The 21,051-nt window shown below is 40.0% G+C and overlaps 1 long non-coding RNA gene across 1 annotated transcript; it reads right to left on the bottom strand.

The window, feature by feature from the left end:
- Positions 1–807: 807 nt before the first annotated feature.
- LOC115152462 (uncharacterized) lies at positions 808–1,087 on the bottom strand. Its single transcript, XR_003867495.1, has 2 exons — positions 1,038–1,087; positions 808–943 (listed from the first exon to the last, which is right to left on the bottom strand). It is a non-coding gene; the product is annotated as an uncharacterized LOC115152462 (long non-coding RNA).
- Between the last annotated feature and the right edge of the window lie 19,964 nt (positions 1,088–21,051).

Raw genomic sequence — 21,051 nt, 5'->3', positions numbered from 1 at the left:
TAGAGAGGAGGGAGTGAAAGGATGCCAGGTCCGCAGGGAGGCGAGTTTTCCTCCATTTCCGCTCGGCTGCCCGGAGCCCTGGTAACACCTCCTATGGTAACACCTCCTATGGTAACACCACCTATGGTAACACCAGCTATGGTAACACACAGGGTAGGGCAGTGTGAGCAGGACCAGCGGTGTCGTTTGACTTAGCAAACGATGATCGGATATCGTCAACCTTCTTTTCAAAATGGTTGACGAAGTCATCCGCAGAGAGGGAGGGGGGGGGGGAGGGGGAGGAGGATTCAGGAGGGAGGAGAAGGTAGCAAAGAGCTTCCTAGGGTTAGAGGCAGATGCTTGGAATTTAGAGTGGTAGAAGGTGGCTTTAGCAGCAGAGACAGAAGAGGAGAATGTAGAGAGGAGGGAGTGAAAGGATGCCAGGTCCGCAGGGAGGCGAATTTTCCTCCATTTCCGCTCGGCTGCCCGGAGCCCTGGTAACACCTCCTATGGTAACACCTCCTATGGTAACACCACCTATGGTAACACCAGCTATGGTAACACCTCATATGGCTATGGTAACACCACCTATGGTAACACCAGCTATGGTAACACCTCATATGGTAACATCTCCTATGGTAACACCACCTATGGTAACACCTCCTATGGTAACACCTCCTATGGTAACACCTCCTATGGTAACACCTCCTATGGTAACACCACCTATGAATACCCTCTTCGTAATGCATTATATGTGCATGCATCTGCATAATACGCAATGCAAAATAACCTATTAGCTCCTATGTCATGCATCATAATAATGCATTAAGTATATGTATTTATCATTCATTATGTATTTGGTCTTCTTTGTTTTGTCTTTATCTTCATATTGTGGTGGTAGTGTGTGTTCCTTGATGCGCTCTGGGTCTCTCTGGATACTGGGGACAGACCACCACGCAACTCACTGTGGAAAAAGAGAGATGGTTTAACCAAAAAAAATATTCATTTACACCCACACCACATCACACGCGCACAAAGTAAAACGTTTGACAACTTACCCTTTTAGCGTGGCACTGCATTGTGCAACCTGGGAGGGACTGGGGATTGTAGGTCGGGGGGACTGGGGATTATAGGCCGGGGGGACTGGGGATTATAGGCCGGGGGGACTGGGGATTGTAGGCTGCGGGGACTGGGGATTGTAGGCTGGGGGACTGGGGATTGTAGACTGGGGATTGTAGGCTGGGAGACTGGGGATTGTAGGCTGGGGATTGTAGGCTGGGGAGACTGGGGATTGTAGGCTGGGGATTGTAGGCTGGGGAGACTGGGGATTGTAGGCCAGGAAGACTAGGAGAGACAGAGAGAGATAGAGGTAACACTGGCCTCTATGTCCTCATCCTGGTACTACAATACAAGGCAAAACTGACTTAAACCATTTCAGGGAAATTGGTCTCACCTTTGTTGAAAGAGCGTTTATCTACTGTTGCCCTCTGCTATCCTCCCTTCAGTGTACTCCTTATTTCTTCCCAAAGACAAACTTCTCTTTTTGGAGAAAGTGGTAATGTCCCTCTCCTCTCTCCTCCCTTTGGAGCAATTGCTCCCCATCTCTTTCTCTCAAGTCTCAATCTACGGAACATGAGTGAACTCATGAAAACATATGTTTGTATTCTTCAGAAGTCCAAATGTCTAAAACGCCTAATGTGTACTGAACCTTACCAAATGAAAGACAATTGCTGTTACCTAGAAAACAGTTACAAATATATTTTACTCTTTTATGTATTTCAAATCCATTCGAGTTTGATAAATTGTCAATAACACTTGACTTTCTGTTTCACCATATCAGTAGCACCTAAATATTTGGTTCAACAAAGATTTATTTCAGAAGTTATTCCAAAAGAAACATAATATATTGTAATTATTGAAAGAAGATCCTTATCTTTCTGGTAATGGACATTTACTGCGGTGTCACAGTCATGTCGTCCGAGTTTGGCTGGTGTAGGTTGTCATTGTAAATTAGAATTTGTTCTTAACTGACTTGCCTAGTTAAACAAAGGTTAAATGTTATTGTGAGTGAGAGAGTGAGAGAGTGAGAGAGTGAGAGAGTGAGACAGACAGACAGACAGACAGACAGACAGACAGACAGACAGACAGACAGACAGACAGACAGACAGACAGACAGACAGAGAATGAAAGAGAGCGAGAACCCCTATCCTAGAATGAGAATGAAAATGAATGAGAACCCCTCCCATCCTGGCAGATGTTTATCTTAGTCTCAGAGCACAGTAGGACTGTAAGCAAACAATCTCTACAAAGGCCCCAACAGCACAGAGTTCCAGATGGCTCATTGTTTGTCTTTTTATATTCTATTTGATGTATTTTAAGTGTGCACATACTATTTCTCTGGGTAGAAAATACTGTTCCTTTTCCAACATTCACTGTTTTTCTAAGTATACAAAACACATTTCCTCAGAATTCCCCTAACTGCTGACAAATAGGATGCTGCTTATTTCCTGTTACAGCAACACCTACTCTCCTCTCAACCCCAGACTGTCGCCATGCAATTTCTTTCCCCAAAAGCTCTCTTACATAGGCAGTATTCACATTTCCTCTACCTCAAGATCTAATTAACATTTCAATTCCTGATCAAATTATAGTTGTGTCACATTTTCCCACAGCACGCACTCGCTCACTAAAGTAAAAAAACTGAACAAACACATCGGCTTCCCGGTGGCTCAGTTGGTAGAGCATGGTGTTTACAACGCCAGCATGGTGTGTTATACATACTGGCCTTCCCCGTGGCTCAGTTGGTAGAGCATGGTGTTTACAACGCCAGCATGGTGTGTTATACGTACTGGCCTTCCCCGTGGCTCAGTTGGTAGAGCATGGTGTTTACAACGCCAGCATGGTGTTTACAACGCCAGCATGGTGTTTACAACGCCAGCATGGTGTGTTATACATACTGGCCTCCCCCGTGGCTCAGTTAGTAGAGCATGGTGTTTACAACGCCAGCATGGTGTGTTATACATACTGGCCTTCCCCGTGGCTCAGTTGGTAGAGCATGGTGTTTACAACGCCAGCATGGTGTGTTATACATACTGGCCTTCCCCGTGGCTCAGTTGGTAGAGCATGGTGTTTACAACGCCAGCATGGTGTGTTATACGTACTGGCCTTCCCCGTGGCTCAGTTGGTAGAGCATGGTGTTTACAACGCCAGCATGGTGTGTTATACATACTGGCCTTCCCCGTGGCTCAGTTGGTAGAGCATGGTGTTTACAACGCCAGCATGGTGTGTTATACATACTGGCCTCCCCCGTGGCTCAGTTGGTAGAGCATGGTGTTTACAACGCCAGCATGGTGTTTACAACGCCAGCATGGTGTGTTATACATACTGGCCTCCCCCGTGGCTCAGTGGGTAGAGCATGGTGTTTACAACGCCAGCATGGTGTGTTATACATACTGGCCTCCCCCGTGGCTCAGTTGGTAGAGCATGGTGTTTACAACGCCAGCATGGTGTGTTATACATACTGGCCTCCCCCGTGGCTCAGTTGGTAGAGCATGGTGTTTACAACGCCAGCATGGTGTTTACAACGCCAGCATGGTGTTTACAACGCCAGCATGGTGTGTTATACATACTGGCCTCCCCCGTGGCTCAGTTGGTAGAGCATGGTGTTTACAACGCCAGTATGGTGTGTTATACATACTGGCCTCCCCCGTGGCTCAGTTGGTAGAGCATGGTGTTTACAACGCCAGCATGGTGTGTTATACATACTGGCCTCCCCCGTGGCTCAGTTGGTAGAGCATGGTGTTTACAACGCCAGCATGGTGTGTTATACATACTGGCCTCCCCCGTGGCTCAGTTGGTAGAGCATGGTGTTTACAACGCCAGCATGGTGTGTTATACATACTGGCCTCCCCCGTGGCTCAGTTGGTAGAGCATGGTGTTTACAACGCCAGCATGGTGTGTTATACATACTGCTAGACGACTAAAACAAAACAAACCTCCAGCATATTTAGGGATACTTTCTCAGTGTGAATTACTAAGAAGAATTCATTAAAAAGAGAAGGAGAAGTTCCATCAGTAGCGAGGGTTAGGGTGTCCATCATTTACATCCTAGTCATTTAGCAGACGCTCTTATCCAGATAATTTCTCAGTGTGAATTACTAAGAAGAATTCATTAAAAAGAGAAGGAGAAGTTCCAACAGTAGCGAGGCGTCCATCATTTGCATTCATTTCATACTATTTCTAGGGTCAATTTTAGATCAATGCTATTTACATGTGTGTGTGTGTGTGTCTGTGTATGTGCACATGTGTGCATTTGAATGAGAGTGTGTGTATATACATGTGTACAAACACCTGCACGGCATCAGCCTCAGACAAACCAACATTACCTCTGTAACAACACTGCCCCTCAGTGTCATTCAAACTGGCTTTTTGTTATGTTTATTTTGACTTTATTTTTTATACTTTTATCTTTGACCGTCATTCTATCCCGTACCCTGCAACTCCACTCCCACTTGTCTCAGCTTCCCTCAGCCCATCCCACCTATCTCTGCAGGCCAGCCTCTTCGGATTTCTACGAAACATATATCTTTCAATGATGATGTGATGTTTAACATTGTCACGCCCTGACCTGAGAGAGCCTTTTTATGTCTCTATTTAGGTTTGGTCAGGGTGTGATTTGGGTGGGCATTCTATGTCTGTATTTCTATGTTGGGGATTGCTTTGTTTCGGCCGCGTATGGCTCCCAATCAGGAACAGCTGTACATCGTACATCGTTGTTGCTGATTGGGAGTCATACTTAGGCAGCATGTTTTTCCTTTGGGTTTTGTGGGTAGATGTTTTCTGTTTAGTGTGTTAGGATACCTGACAGGACTGTTTGGCTGTCGTCTGTTTTTCTTTGTGAAGTGCCTTTTTCATCTAAAATAAAAGATGAACAAATTCCACGCTGCACCTTGGTCTACTACTTCAGACAGCCGTTACAAACATACAATTTCTATCGAATATAATCTACAGAATGCGTATTGAAGATAAATACTTTTACGAGGAGTATTAGTAATTGACTGACCCGGTCTCTCCAGATCTCCTAACAGTACTATTTCTAGGGTCAATTTTAGATCAATGCTATGCATTTTCAGCCATTCCTGAACCTGAGACCAGAAACAGGCTACCTGAGGGCAATACAAAAATAAATGGTCTATTGAATATGTAGTCTCACAACAGAATCTGCAGAGCTTTGATGATTGATTTGATGATATGCCCCAAATATTCAACATTTTGTTGGTAGCAAGAATTCTAAATAATAATTTCAGCTCAAACCACGAAGTCTTGAATCTTGCGTCGTTTTATATATCAACTCATACACCTTTTACCATGGAATCGGTAGATCAAAAATCTCTTCCCAACTATTTTGCAATCTGTATGGCACAGCTGTCAACATCCTGGTCCTCAAATGAAACTGGTATACTTTCCTATTTATGCAATTTTTATTCCTCCGCCAGTTTTGATCCTTTATATTGGGCAGACAGACCAGTTCCCTACATCCTCCCGCTGCCACCTGCCTCCTCCATTTTTGGGGTAATGCTGTAATCAATTGGTTGTAATCTTGGATTGAACAGACCTTCCCAAACAATTCTGATAACTCTATGAAGGACATAACTCTACCATTCCAATTTACAATATAATTTAAAAACAGAATACCCTTTTCAAACATCTTTCCCATAAATACAGGTATTTTATCAACCAGCACATTTGAGTTCAGCCATAATATTTGTTTTATCTTTTCAGGGGGGATGAAATTGAAATTGTAGCCAGCTCTGTAATGCTTGTTTGAAAAAGAGATACTTTGAAAAAAGTATAATTCTCAATTAATTGAAAATGAGACATGGCAATCTGCACAAAGGCAAAAAGGCCATTTTTAAACAATGGATGAGCTTTTCTTAGTAATCTACTGGAGAACCATTTAGGGTTCAAGTAAAACTGTTGAATAAGTGAAGCTTTTAGAGAGAGGTTTAGTGCTTTTATATTTAATAATCTCAACCCACCCAAATCATATTCATTATATAGATAGTCACGCTTTATTTTGTTTGGTTCAGCATCCCAGATAAAGAAAATATTTTTTGCTCATTGGATTTGAAAAACAAATCATCAGGAGTAGCAGGGGCATAAACTGAGATAAGACTAAGGAGTTAATAAGGGCAATTTTCCATAAATAGACTAGTATTTACCTCTCCATGGTTGCAGGATCTAATCTATTTATTGTTTCTGGTCATGTGACATTAACCTTGTTTATAGTGTTCTCTGCATGTTTGTTACAGATGATGTCTACTCTCTGCAGAATCACATGCTCTGTTGATGTAAAAAAAATAATTGTACCTTTATTGAACAAGGCAAGTCAGTTAAGAACAAATTCTTATTTACAATGACGGCCTAGGAACAGTGGGTTAACTGCATTGTTCAGGGGCATAACAACAGATTTTTACCTTCTCTGCTTGGGGATTCAATCTAGCAACCTTTTGGTTACTGTCCCAACACTCTAACCACTAGGCTACCTGCCACCATGCCCCCATCTGTGTTGGACATTGTGTTCTTCATAGAGGCTACAGTTTTTATATGATTATATTTAATAACATGACTTTTGGTCTCTTGGTTTCTCAGTGAACTGGCAAAGCAGCTTGTCACTGGGACATGGACTGAAACAACTGACCTGAACTTTATTAAAGGTAATAGTTAGCATTGAGTGTTTTTTGCATTCAATGTTATTATTTGATTTCAAATATTTTGTTGCATATTTTGTAACTGTAACTGTTAACTCTTGAAACAGGGACTTCCTGGAACCATAAAGCAGTGATTGTGGTGTCATTATGCTCATGGTCAGATTTCACTGTTCTAGTATCATCATTTTATACTAACATACATTTATAATGAGTAATTAACATTGTGTTTTACTAACCTACATTTATAATGAGTAATTAACATTATGTTTTACTAACATACATTTATAATGAGTAATTAACATTATGTTTTACTAACCTACATTTATAATGAGTAATTAACATTGTGTTTTACTAACCTACATTTATAATGAGTAATTAACATTATGTTTTACTAACCTACATTTATAATGAGTAATTAACATTATGTTTTACTAACCTACATTTATAATGAGTAATTAACATTATGTTTTACTAACCTACATTTATAATGAGTAATTAACATTATGTTTTACTAACCTACATTTATAATGAGTAATTAACATTGTGTTTTACTAACCTACATTTATAATGAGTAATTAACATTATGTTTTACTAACCTACATTAATAATGAGTTATTAACATTGTGTTTTACTAACCTACATTAATAATGAGTAATTAACATTATGTTTTACTAACATACATTTATAATGAGTAATTAACATTATGTTTTACTAACATACATTTATAATGAGTAATTAACATTATGTTTTACTAACCTACATTTATAATGAGTAATTAACATTATGTTTTACTAACCTACAGTTATAATGAGTAATTAACATTGTTTTACTAACCTACAGTTATAATGAGTAATTAACATTGTTTTACTAACCTACATTTATAATGAGTAATTAACATTATGTTTTACTAACCTACATTTATAATGAGTAATTAACATTGTTTATTCATTATTGTCACGACTTCCGCCGAAGTCGGTCCCTCTCCTTGTTCGGGCGGTGTTCGGCGGTCGACGTCACCGGCCTTCTAGCCATCACTGATCCACTTTTCATTTTCCATTGGTTTTGTCTTGTCTTCCATCACACCTGGTTCCAATCCCATCAATTACATGTTGTGTATTTAACCCTCTGTTTCCCCTCATGTCCTTGTCGGTGATTGTTTGTTGTATGTAATGGTGCATTTATGCTCTGGTGTGCGACGGGTTTTGTACCCACTTACTTTATTTTGTATATGTTGGTTTTCGGAATTTGTGAGCACTTATTAAACGATTCCGTTTATACCAAGTTCGTTCTCCTGCGCCTGACTTCCCTGCCACCAACACGCACCCTTTACAATATGTTTCACTAACATACATTTATAATGAGTAATTAACATTGTGTTTTATTCATTATGTGTTTTCTTTCCAGTACACATGATATTTTGCCACAGACACTCAATTTGATTACTCGATCGTAAGTGGTATTATGTCAAATGCAGAAAAGGTATTAATTTAGTATTTACAGATGCTCAAAATGAGCAATTGGAAATGCATTGTGACTGCTCTCGTCCTTCAGCCTGATATACCTGGTCTGAGGAGATGGTGGTGTGTGGTCCTTCAGCCTGGTCTGAGGAGATGGTGGTGTCTGGTCCTTCAGCCTGGTCTGAGGAGATGGTGGTGTCTGGTCCTTCAGCCTGGTCTGAGGAGATGGTGGTGTCTGGTCCTTCAGCCTGGTCTGAGGAGATGGTGGTGTGTGGTCCTTCAGCCTGGTCTGAGGAGATGGTGGTGTCTGGTTCTTCAGCCTGGTCTGAGGAGATGGTGGTGTGTGGTCCTTCAGCCTGGTCTGAGGAGATGGTGGTGTCTGGTCCTTCAGACTGAATTTGAAGGGGTGTCTACATACTTTTGTATATCTAGTGTATGTATATATATATATATATATATATATATATATATACACACACACACTAGATATACAAAAGTATGTAGAACTGCGCATGTGCAGGCCATCAAACCAAAGACACATACATTTATACTAACTAGACACATACGCACATGTCATGGAGACGTTTGTTTGCTAAGCATAGAAACACACCGTCGGGTCTAACAGTCGTCTCACGCCGAACTGCGCATGTGCAGGCCGTCAAACCAAAGACACTCCTTCGATATAAAGTCATTTTTGACTAAAATAATAACGTGTCAGTTTGTCTCTTTCACGAAGTTGGAGTAATAACATGTTAAAATACTTAAGACATTGGCTCGAATCTGGGTTTTGCTTTTAGATTTAGAGAAAATGTACAACTAAGGAGGAATTTTTCACTTCTGACTTCTCAAACCCCAAATCACAGCATCGGTCTACTTCCTACAGTCTGCTTCCCCAGCGGTCCCGGTAGACTCGGGATGTTGGTCTCTGGGTTTAGGAATTCTGTTATGTCATTTCCTCATGAAGTTGAAAGGAAGTTTGTGGGCTGACGTACAAAATGGATGTTGAAACTGTGGAGCACATTTCTCGGTAACATTAGACATTTAATAGTCAAGAGTCGGTTTTATATATGATCTCTTATCACCATGGGTGTAGTGCTGAGGAGCGCGAGGGAGCACTTTCAATTTGAGAATACAATAAACATTATTCTGATCAATTCTAAATCAATTCTATTTAATTACCAGGTAAATGGTAACATTACTGTTACAAAAAAAACTGATTTCTACTAAAATTTTAGCACGGTTAGCTGAAGCTGAATAGTCAGAAAAAATTGGAGGATGGATTTTATGCATCTTCTAAAACAGGGCTCTCCGATCCTGTTCCTGGAGAGATGCCATCCTGTAGGTTTTCATTCCTATTCAAAACTAGTCACCTGATTAAAATAATGAGTTGGTTTATAAGATAAATCAGGTTAGTTACAACTGTGGTTGGAGTGAGACCCTACCGGAGGGTAGCGCTCCAGGAACAGGGTTGTAGTGAGACCCTACCGGAGGGTAGCGCTCCAAGAACAGGGTTGGAGTGAGACCCTACCGGAGGGTAGCGCTCCAGGAACAGGGTTGTAGTGAGACCCTACCGGAGGGTAGTGCTCCAGGAACAGGGTTGGAGTGTAACCCTACCGGAGGGTAGCGCTCCAGGAACAGGGTTGTAGTGAAACCCTACCGGAGGGTAGCGCTCCAGGAACAGGGTTGTAGTGTAACCCTACCGGAGGGTAGCGCTCCAGGAACAGGGTTGGAGTGAAACCCTACCTGAGTGTAGTGCTCCAGGAACAGGGTTGGAGTGAGACCCTACCGGAGGGTAGCGCTCCAGGAACAGGGTTGGAGTGAGACCCTACCGGAGGGTTGCGCTCCAGGAACAGGGTTGGAGTGTAACCCTACCGGAGGGTAGCGCTCCAGGAACAGGGTTGGAGTGAAACCCTACCGGAGGGTAGCGCTCCAGGAACAGGGTTGAGGTGAGACCCTACCGGAGGGTAGCGCTCCAGGAACAGGGTTGTAGTGTAACCCGACCGGAGGGTAGCGCTCCAGGAACAGGGTTGGAGTGAGACCCTACCGGAGGGTAGCGCTCCAGGAACAGGGTTGTAGTGTAACCCGACCGGAGGGTAGCGCTCCAGGAACAGGGTTGGAGAGAAACCCTACCGGAGGGTAGCGCTCCAGGAACAGGGTTGGAGTGAAACCCTACCGGAGGGTAGCGCTCCAGGAACAGGGTTATAGTGTAACCCTACCGGAGGGTAGCGCTCCAGGAACAGGGTTGGAGTGAAACCCTACCGGAGGGTAGCGCTCCAGGAACAGGGTTGGAGTAAAACCCTACCGGAGGGTAGAGCTCCAGGAACAGGGTTGGAGTAAAACCCTACCGGAGGGTAGAGCTCCAGGAACAGGGTTGGAGTAAAACCCTACCGGAGGGCAGCGCTCCAGGAACAGGGTTGGAGTAAAACCCTACCGGAGGGTAACGCTCCAGGAACAGGGTTGTAGTGTAACCCTACCGGAGGGTAGTGCTCCAGGAACAGGGTTGTAGTGTAACCCTAACAGGTTTAGACTGGTCATCTATGATATGTAGGTTATATACAGTACATTCTCTGTCCTGCTACTGGTAGGACTATAACATTATGTTGATCTGAACAGGTTTAGACTGGTCATCTATGATATGTAGGTTATATACAGTACACTCTCTGTCCTGCTACTGGTAGGACTATAACATTATGTTGATCTGAACAGGTTTAGACTGGTCATCTATGATATGTAGGTTATATACAGTACATTCTCTGTCCTGCTACTGGTAGGACTATAACGTTATGTTGATCTGAACAGGTTTAGACTGGTAATCTATGATATGTAGGTTATATACAGTACATTCTCTGTCCTGCTACTGGTAGGACTATAACATTATGTTGATCTGAACAGGTTTAGACTGGTCATCTATGATATGTAGGTTATATACAGTACACTCTCTGTCCTGCTACTGGTAGGACTATAACATTATGTTGATCTGAACAGGTTTAGACTGGTCATCTATGATATGTAGGTTATATACAGTACATTCTCTGTCCTGCTACTGGTAGGACTATAACATTATGTTGATCTGAACAGGTTTAGACTGGTCATCTATGATATGTAGGTTATATACAGTACATTATCTGTCCTGCTACTGGTAGGACTATAACATTATGTTGATCTGAACAGGTTTAGACTGGTCATCTATGATATGTAGGTTATATACAGTACATTCTCTGTCCTGCTACTGGTAGGACTATAACATTATGTTGATCTGAACAGGTTTAGACTGGTCATCTATGATATGTAGGTTATATACAGTACATTCTCTGTCCTGCTACTGGTAGGACTATAACATTATGTTGATCTGAACAGGTTTAGACTGGTCATCTATGATATGTAGGTTATATACAGTACATTATCTGTCCTGCTACTGGTAGGACTATAACATTATGTTGATCTGAACAGGTTTAGACTGGTCATCTATGATATGTAGGTTATATACAGTACATTCTCTGTCCTGCTACTGGTAGGACTATAACATTATGTTGATCTGAACAGGTTTAGACTGGTCATCTATGATATGTAGGTTATATACAGTACATTCTCTGTCCTGCTACTGGTAGGACTATAACATTATGTTGATCTGAACAGGTTTAGACTGGTCATCTATGATATGTAGGCTATAGCCGAGGTATAGACCTTGATCTGCATATCACTAACAAACTGCTATTATACATTATAACCTAGTCTACTTTACATAATATTACATCTCTCACTTGTTGCAAAAAACCTTTCTGAATGGATCAACAATTTCCTCCTTGGATCAATCATGTCCGTTTTAGCCCTTCTGTCTACATTCTCAGATACGTTTAGAAAAGAACAGATTGAAAGACAATAAATAGCCTACTGTTAGTGAATACAAATACGTGTGAGACATGGCCTTGTGTTGCTGTCCTGTCTATAACTACCTTAACAAACAGTGACTTATTATTATTATTATTATTATTGTTATTATTATTGTTGTTGCTGTACTGTCTATAACTACCTTAACAAACAGTGACTTATTATTATTATTATTATTATTATTATTGTTGTTGCTGTACTGTCTATAACTACCTTAACAAACAGTGACTTATTATTATTATTGTTATTATTATTATTATTATTATTGTTGTTGCTGTACTGTCTATAACTACCTTAACAAACAGTGACTTATTATTATTATTATTATTGTTGTTGTTCTGTCTATAACTACCTTAACAAACAGTGACTTATTATTATTATTGACAGTTACCATGGAGATGAAATGTCACAACTACATGTTCATGTGATGCATTAAATCACCTGACTGCTTCTATGTCTGTTAGTAAATGTTTTATTTCTCAAAGAGATAATGAATACATGAGAACAATTGAAAATCAATAATTAATTGTCACTGTGTTAACCACAACCAACATGCTGGATCTCTGTTTAGTTGTCACTGTGTTAACCACAACCAACATGCTGGATCTCTGTTTAGTTGTCACTGTGTTAACCACAACCAACATGCTGGATCTCTGTTTAGTTGTCACTGTGTTAACCACAACCAACATGCTGGATCTCTGTTTAGGGGCCAGTGCTCTAAAATGAGTCTCTCTGGGGAGAGAGAGGAGGGGAGCCCTGCCTCTAAAATGTGTCTCTCTGGGGGACATGACACCAAAGCTAAGAGGTAAGATGACAATTTTATGAATAATTTATAAAGTTTATTTCCAAAATAAAAATCTATCTTAAGATGAATGCAGTTACTGTAAATCTCTCTGGATCAGAGCATCTGCTAAATCCGGGGTCTGTGGAGGTACTGCAGGGGCTCCACGGCACCCTGACTGTACTCGTTGCAATGTAACACATTTGATAGAATTTTCACATGACACGACCACTTTGCCTGCTCTTAATTATTGCCTAATATAATGGAATGCATATTTTCTTTACCAATTCTGATCGTTGTTACAATAAGAATTTTGACAATTTTACCGTTATATCAACAAACTCTTCACATCCGTTTAACAACTCTGAATAGCTTTAGCATAGTAGGCATCAAGTCCCTTGCCAATAATGTTACCTACAACGTTGCAACAATGTTTATTTTCATCGAACACATATTACGCCCGAGATGCCTTCAATTTGCCTAATTTATAGCCATGGCCAATTTAGGATTGTTTTTTAACAACGTGATGTTGCACTCCAAAGGGAGAACTTGAAATAACATGATGTAGATAATTAAATAATCAAAAGAAAAACGTGTTTATTTTACACTCTTAGAAAAAAAGGTTCCTTATAGAACCAAAAAGGCTTCTATCACTTCCTTAACATATGGAATCACTAAAAGTGATATATATTTTTGGGTTCAGTGAAGAAGAACCTCTAGAGTTCTGATCAATGAAAGGTGAATGTTTAGAGGATGTGAACCCAGCAGCCTTCCAGTCATCAGTTCACTTCTGGCATTTTTTTCCCCCTCGCCTGGCCTGGGATTTGAACCAGCCACCTTTAGGCCACAGGTCCAACTCCTTAGCCGCTGGGCGAAAACCTGAGTTAATTTTCAGAAATAAGCATCAGTTCATCTTCCAAAATGAAGACAAAATGCTATGCAAACATAAATGGTATGACTTGTTATAATTATTATACATAAGTCATTGTCAAAAGCACAAGACATACTGTTGCATGAAGGTCTATATTATTTATGGATTGATCATATAGAAATATCAAACATTAATTTGAACTACTAAAAAGCATTTACATGTGGTACAGCAGCTCACGAGGTGTCCTAAATATCTGCCGACTAGGTGGGACTAGAGACATCATGCATAGCTTTAAGTTATACCCATAAGTGTAAAATGACATTATTCTCAGCACTGACACAACCAATTTTCTACTCTGACATTTTGAGAATATGGGCCCAGATACAAAATGTTGTTACAAAAAAACATGTTTGTTTTACATAATAAATAAAAATGTAAATATTACTAATGTAATCCACTGCACCTTAAACATGTAGGCTTACCTCAGGTAACTTATTGCTACTACGGCTACTCGGTGCTATGGTGACCCACAGTCCTAGTGATGGGTGGCGCATACCAATAAAACATTAAACATTTTCTGGTCATGGTTAACCATATTTGTTTTCAGAAAAAGGTATACAACCTAAACAATGTCCCTGCCCTCTTTTTCAAGATGTGGCTGATTTAAACAGACAGAAGACATTTTTGAATTAAGAAATAACACTTTTTTTGATGACTTGTTGTTTCTAAATGGCTGCTGGGTAATTTGATATGCATCGAAATCTTTGGTCGTGGGCATCTGATTGAGTGAATGCTGCGCAGGTTCACTGATTTGCAAACCAAATGGATAGGTCTAGCTCATTGATTTGTGGATCTGACACAGTTGCTACCGCAGATTATGAGCCCAGCAGGTGTCATGAATGAGTTATGTAGTACCCACAGATGGCCACAGGGAGGAGCAAGAGAGCTATAAACCCAGAATGTTTTTTGCCTTAAAAACCCTAAACCTAACAATCAATCAAATGTATTTATAAAGCCCTTTTTACATCAGCATCTAACCCTACGTATTACCTATTTTAGCCTTAACCCTAATTCTTTTAGAAACGGTTTTAGTAATAATATGTTAGTAAATACCATTATAGTACTAAATAGCATTTTGATTATTTTGTTCATCAAAACCTGTCTAAGTGTTTTGCTGTTTTTGTTTTGTTATTTTATTACATTATTATTGCAAGGCAGAACATTTGATAAACAAGCCACCTTAGTTTTCTTTTTCAAATGTGGTTTGAACTTGGTGACCTAGTAACCTCTATGTGAAAGTCCATCAATTGGTGTGAGATAGGTGGGGTAGGTTTGAGACTGATCTAAGGAATTAACCAGAAAAATACACTTTATTTCTCAACTGCCTCACCAATGTCTGTAAGTAAATTAATAACTTTTAATTGCTAAATATTTCCAATAGATAGCAGCATAAGACCACGAAGCATCAGTTATAGGCTACAAGCAGCAATATGATTGACATAAAATAGCATGCAACCACAGACTATATGTCCCATGATTTTCTGAAATGGTCACTCATTACTTTAGTTAGTTATATATCTCGTATTAGGGCTGTGTTGCTTTAGGGAGAGAAACAAAACATAGTGAGGTATTGAATAGTGAGGTGTAAATAGTGAGGTATTGAATAGTGAGGTAAAAATAGTGAGGTGTAAATAGTGAGGTATTGAATAGTGAGGTGTAAATAGTGAGGTATTGAATAGTGAGGTATTGAATAGTGAGGTATTGAATAGTGAGGTATTGAATAGTGAGGTGTAAATAGTGAGGTATTGAATAGTGAGGTGTAAATAGTGAGGTATTGAATAGTGAGGTATTGAATAGTGAGGTGTAAATAGTGAGGTAAAAATAGTGAGGTATTGAATAGTGAGGTATTGAATAGTGAGGTATTGAATAGTGAGGTATTGAATAGTGAGGTGTAAATAGTGAGGTATTGAATAGTGAGGTATTAAATAGTGAGGTATTGAATAGTGAGGTGTAAATAGTGAGGTATTGAATAGTGAGGTATTGAATAGTGAGGTAAAAATAGTGAGGTGTAAATAGTGAGGTATTGAATAGTGAGGTGTAAATAGTGAGGTATTGAATAGTGAGGTATTGAATAGTGAGGTATTGAATAGTGAGGTATTGAATAGTGAGGTGTAAATAGTGAGGTATTGAATAGTGAGGTATTGAATAGTGAGGTATTGAATAGTGAGGTATTGAATAGTGAGGTATTGAATAGTGAGGTGTGAATAGTGAGGTATTGAATAGTGAGGTGTAAATAGTGAGGTATTGAATAGTGAGGTGTAAATAGTGAGGTAAAAATAGTGAGGTATTGAATAGTGAGGTGTAAATAGTGAGGTGTAAATAGTGAGGTATTGAATAGTGAGGTATTGAATAGTGAGGTATTGAATAGTGAGGTATTGAATAGTGAGGTGTAAATAGTGAGGTATTGAATAGTGAGGTATTGAATAGTGAGGTAAAAATAGTGAGGTATTGAATAGTGAGGTGTAAATAGTGAGGTATTGAATAGTGAGGTAAAAATAGTGAGGTATTGAATAGTGAGGTGTAAATAGTGAGATATTGAGTAGTGAGGTGTAAATAGTGAGGTGTAAATAGTGAGGTATTGAATAGTGAGGTGTAAATAGTGAGGTGTAAATAGTGAGGTGTAAATAGTGAGGTAAAAATAGTGAGGTATTGAATAGTGAGGTATTGAACCCCGGGTAGATAATCAGTAGTACATACATTGTAAAAAATCATGTTAATATTTGATATTGGGAGTAAACAACCTCGGAATAGAAAAGACAAGAGCGCGTCTTCCAGCCCACCAATAAATGACATAATTCAACCCTCCTGGTTAGTAAATTTACCTCGACATGCCCCTTGAGAAGGCGAGTGAGAGTGAAGTGAAGACACCAGCTGTTTAGCGGGGCTGAGTTGACTTCATGTACGAGAAGGCAGAGCAGGTGGATGCTGGTTGATGAATGTACTGGGAAAATACGTTTTTTTCGACCAGAGATGACTGAATTAATGTTCAGGCTTATTGATAATCGTTATATTAATGAAGTGTAAAACATGAGCATAAAAACAGGTCATAATAAACATGAATCATCATTATATTACTTTACAGTAATCTGTTAAATGCTTTTTCAGTCCTTCCTCTTGCGGTAGCAGTGTGGAAAGGGACAGAAAGAAGCGTGGGGAGTGGTGGTGTATCCAGGGAGAAAACTAAACTAATATTCTGAAATGTCATTTGTGGTCTTATGCTGCCATCTATTGGAATTATGTAACAACAACTACTGCAGTAGTGCTGAAAAATGTGTTAATTACTGAGAATAATTACTGAGAATAATTCATTAGTAATTACTGAGAATTACTAGTTAATTTTATCACTTACAATCATAAAATAACAACTTATAGCATAACAAACAATTAAACTGACATAAACCAAAATCACTATATATGTAGTTATTTAGTTAATTACCAAATTGAGCCGGTCGATCACATTTGAGAGTGAGGGAGATATATAGCATTATATAGCATATATAGTGAGGGAGATATATAGCATTATATAGCATATATATGCAAAAAAAACATGCTTTTTGTCTCTCTGAAATGAAACCAGATAGTGATAGATTTTAAACAAATCCTTGTCTGTGAGAGATGTAATAATTAATATATAATTTCTTTAAACAAAAAAAGCTCATTTCTGTAAAGTGATATATAGCGTTTTGGAACTCTTCTTATGTTTCCCATCTGAGATCAGAGTAGATGAGAGATGTAATGTTTGTCTCTGTTGTGTTGAAGACCAATCAAGCAGGAGAGACCAGCCTCCCCTGTACCCAGCTGTGTGTCCATGAAGAGTGACCGGTCTATGAATCGACCTATAGAGTTTAGAGAGAGAGACTTTTCCACTGAACAAAGGTAAGAAGAACTCATGGGTCATGGTCAGTGAGTTAAACAACACTGTCTCTAGTCATTTCTCCTCTCCCATTTTCCCATTTCTTTTGTTGTTTTCATCATCCTTAGGCTAATCCTTTAGTCCATTTTCATAGTCCTAAAACAATATTAAACAAACACAATGTTCCATCCGTGTGTGTGTGTGTGTGTGTGTGTGTGTGTGTGTGTGTGTGTGTATGTGTGTGTGTGTGTGTGTGTGTGTGTGTGTGTGTGTGTGTGTGTGTGTGTGTGTTTACTCTATCACATGTTTTGTCCACAGAAAGCAACAGGAGAGATCAGAGTCAGAGATTCTCAGTGGTCAGTCTTCCCAGAGTCGTCAAACAGACCTGGATTCTATATTAAGTGTATGTGGTCCTGTTATGTACATTTGTTTTTGTTTACCTCAAGTAAAGTTGATCTGTCAATTATTCATTAATGTGTTAATGAGAAAGCATTTATTCTCTTGCTTAACTTATTTACTTTATTTATTTCAGGTGCTTGAAGAGAAAATTATGACATTTGTGAAGAACGAGCTGAAGATGTTCAAGAGGATTCTTAGTCCAGAACTCCCAGAAGGCTTTGAGAGTCAGAAGCAGGATGAGGAAGTGGTGGATGCTGAAGATGAGAAGCAGGAGAGCAGTGCCAGAGAGGGGGCTCTGAAGATCACACTGCACTTCCTGAGGAAAATGAACCAGAAGGAGCTTGCTGACACACTGGAGAAAAGTAAGATCTGTCTGCCTCATGTTGAATGCTGTTTTATAACATTTAAAAGCTGTAGCTAAAGTACAGCTAAAGTAGCTGAGTAACTCAATGATATTGTAGCAGCCTTAACACAACACCTAGTGACCTGATCAAGTAGCAGCAGGGATGTGTTGTGTTGATTAATTTAGAGAGAGAGAGAGAGAGAGACAACATTAATAATACCATCAATAATACCAATAACATTATAATCAGTCACACCAGTCTGAAATGCATCATGAGAACATTTACACATTTACATAGACAGTTAAGATAATCAATTATTATAATTTAACCTTTACAACAGTCCTTCAATACTGTAGGCATTAAAATAGACGTAATATTAATATCCTCTGTGTTATTTCTAGATTCAGATGATCCTGCTGTGATTTGCCAACGTGAACTGAAATCTAATCTAAAGAAGAAGTTTCAATGTGTATTTGAGGGGATCGCCAAACAAGGAAACCCAATACTTCTCAATAAGATCTACACAGAGCTCTACATCACAGAGGGTGGAACAGGAGAGGTCAATAATGAACATTAGCTGAGACAGATTGAGACAACAACCAGGAAACAAGCAAGACCAGAGACTGCAATCAAATGTTACGACATCTTCAAACCCTTAACTGGACAAGACAAACTTATCAGAACTGTGCTGACAAAGGGGGTCGCTGGCATTGGAAAAACAGTCTCTGTGCAGAAGTTCATTCTGGACTGGGCTGAAGGAAAAGCAAATCAGGATGTCCAATTTGTGTTTTCATTCCCTTTTCGGGAGCTGAATTTGATGAAAGGTGACGATCTCACTTTGATTGAACTTCTCAATCACTTCTCAATGGCAACCAAACAATCAAGAATCTCCAACTACGACAAGTACAATGTTCTGTTCATCTTTGATGGTCTGGATGAGTGCCGACTGCCCCTAGACTTCCAGAAGAACAAGATCTGTTGTGACGTCACAGAGTCAACCTCAGTGGATGTTCTGCTGACAAATCTCATCAAGGGAAATCTGCTTCCCTCTGCTCTCCTCTGGATAACTACCCGACCTGCAGCAGCCAATAAGATCCCTTCAGAGTGTGTCTACTGACAAAGACAAGAAGCAGCTCACAGAGCCATGAAGAAACAGTCAAGTACATCAAGGAGAAGATCAGGGAGAATCCCTCTCCAGACAGGTGCATCAATCTGTTCCACTGTCTGAATGAACTGAATGACCATTCTCTAGTGGAGGAGATCCAAAGCTACCTGAGATCAGGAAGTCTCACAAAACCCAACCTGTCACCTGCACAGTGGTCAGCTCTGGTCTTTGTGTTGCTGACTTCAGAAAAGGAGCTGGATGTGTTTGACCTGAAGAAATACTCCAGATCAGAGGAAGGTCTTCTGAGGCTGCTGCCAGTGGTCAAAGCCTCCAGAGCTGTTCTGTGAGTAAATAAAATGATATTTAACTAATCATCAGGAAGAAATATTAAGTTTAGTGAAAAATATGTATTATAATATGTATATAATATTATATTGAATAAAATATTGAATCAGTGCATTGGTGTTCACATTAGTATAACATTATGACCATACAATTCTAGGAGACGGAAGATGAATCTATATTTTGTTTAAGAGAATAAACCAAATGCATCTTCCATTGTCCTTCTACACTACTCGTTAAATTAACAGTGTGTTTGTGAAGTCATGATGATCTCTTTGCAGGCTGTCAGGCTGTGGAGTCACAGAGGAAGGCTGTGCTTCTCTGGTCTCAGCTCTGAAGTCAAACCCCTCACACCTGAGAGAGCTGGACCTGAGTAACAATGACCTGAAGGATTCAGGAGTGAAGCTGCTCTCTGCTGGACTGGGGAATCCCCACTGTAAACTGGAGACTCTGAGGTCAGTATTCCTGTAGTTGGTCAACAAGTGATAACTGTTCACCAGATCCACATGTGTTTACCAGGCACACATAGTCCACACCATATGTGTTTGGACAGTGAAGCTTACCGTTTTAAATGTGGTGCTATGCTCCAGCATTTTGGATTTGAGATGTTTCATATTAGGTGACAGTACAGAATGTCACCTTTTATTTGAGAGGTATTTTCATACATATCTGTTTCACCGTTTAGATATGAAAGCACTTTATGTATCTAGTTCTCCCATTTGAAGAAGTCTAAATTATTTGGACAAATTCACTTATATTCTATTAAAGTAGTCATAAGTTTAGTATTTGGTCCCATATTCCATGCCTGCAGTGAATTACATCAAGCTTGCGCTATGCTCCAGAATTTTGAACTGCGTATGTGTGTGTGTGTCCTGTGTGTGTGTGTCCTGTGTGTGTGTGTGTCCAGTGTGTGTGTGTCCTGTGTGTGTGTGTGTGTCCAGTTTGTCCTGTGTGTGTGTCCTGTGTGTGTGTGTGTGTCCAGTATGTGTGTGTGTGTGTGTGTCCTATGTGTGTGTGTGTGTGTGTCCAGTGTGTGTCCTGTGTGTGTGTGTCCTGTGTGTGTGTGTCCTGTGTGTGTGTGTCCAGTTTGTCCTGTGTGTGTGTCCTGTGTGTGCATCCTGTGTGTGTGTGTCCTGTGTGTGTGTCCAGTGTGTGTGTATGTCCAGTGTGTGTGTGTGCGTGTGTGTACACATGTATCACTTAATGAACTCACACACACACACACACACACTAGGACTGGGCGATATGGCCAAAATATTACA

This window comes from Salmo trutta, chromosome 17, assembly GCF_901001165.1.
Source record: "Salmo trutta chromosome 17, fSalTru1.1, whole genome shotgun sequence".
Classification (NCBI taxonomy): domain Eukaryota; kingdom Metazoa; phylum Chordata; class Actinopteri; order Salmoniformes; family Salmonidae; genus Salmo; species Salmo trutta.
Note: the sequence above shows the minus strand (reverse complement) of the source record. Positions and strands in the feature narration are given on the sequence as shown.